Raw genomic sequence first — 1,106 nt, 5'->3', positions numbered from 1 at the left:
TAAAATTAAAAATATAGAACATCAGAACTTCAGAACCGCCAGATTCCCACCATCCACATGATAATCACAGAGCTGTTTCCATTCCTGGCTTCAGTAACAGCAGCTGGAAGTCTGAAGATTCTCCCCACCCCAAAGATTGGGTCTGGGTGACACCTGGCTATTGAGATTAATTGTTCACACTCCCCATGTGAATTCTAATGAGCATCAAGATGAGAACCAGAGTCCTCAGTCTAGGAATATCACATTTACAGTGCATAACAGTTATGTGAAGATCTTGGAGTAGGTTTGGGATGGGGTTCCCAACTCTACATTTTTTTTAATTTGTTAAAAAATATGGAATGCTCCACGAATTTGCATGTCATCTTTGCACAAGGGCCATGCTAATCTTCTCTGTATTGTTCTAATTTCAGAACACGCCCTGCTGAAGCAAGCACAGGATTCAGCATTTCCATCAAGCTCCAGGTGACACTGGCGCGGCAGATCTGCTAGCCATCCTGTTGTTTTTTTGTTTTTTTTTTTTGTTTTTTTTTTTTTGTTTTTTTTTGTTTTTGATAGGCAGAGTGGACAGTGATAGAGAGACAGAGAGAAAGGTCTTCCTTTTCCGTTGGTTCACCCTCCAATGGCCGCTGCGGGCAGCGCGCTGTGGCTGGCGCACGGTGCTGATCCCAAGCCAGGAGCCAGGTGCTTCCTCTTGGTCTCCCGTGCAGGTGCAGGGCCCAAGGACCTGGGCCATCCTCCACTGCACTCCCGGGCCACAGCAGAGAGCTGGCCTGGAAGAGGGGCAACCGGGAAAGAACCGGCCGGGACTAGAACCAGGGGTGCCAGCGCCACAGGCGGAGGATTAGCCTATTGAGCCGCGGCGCCGGCCCTGCTAGCCATCCTTTAAACATCCCAGACTCTTAGCTGTGGACAAGTGTCTGTATATACATTTTTCCCTCTACAAATTAATCCTACTATAGTCTTGTTGTAAAATCTGCTTTTAAAATTATTTATTTATCTATTTAAGAGGCATATAGAGACACACACAAAGTGCAAGCTCCCATCTGCTGGTTCACTCCTCAACTCTCTACTGGGGGCCAAAGATAGAACTCAAAACCAGAGCCAGG

At 46.8% G+C, this 1,106-nt stretch overlaps 1 non-coding gene across 1 annotated transcript; it reads right to left on the bottom strand.

The window, feature by feature from the left end:
• Positions 1-327: 327 nt before the first annotated feature.
• Positions 328-432, bottom strand: LOC127493316 (U6 spliceosomal RNA). Its single transcript, XR_007923375.1, has one exon. It is a non-coding gene; the product is annotated as a U6 spliceosomal RNA (small nuclear RNA).
• Between the last annotated feature and the right edge of the window lie 674 nt (positions 433-1,106).

The sequence above is a fragment of the Oryctolagus cuniculus genome, chromosome 5 (assembly GCF_964237555.1).
Source record: "Oryctolagus cuniculus chromosome 5, mOryCun1.1, whole genome shotgun sequence".
NCBI classification, from domain to species: domain Eukaryota; kingdom Metazoa; phylum Chordata; class Mammalia; order Lagomorpha; family Leporidae; genus Oryctolagus; species Oryctolagus cuniculus.
This window is presented reverse-complemented; position numbering and strand designations above follow the sequence as displayed.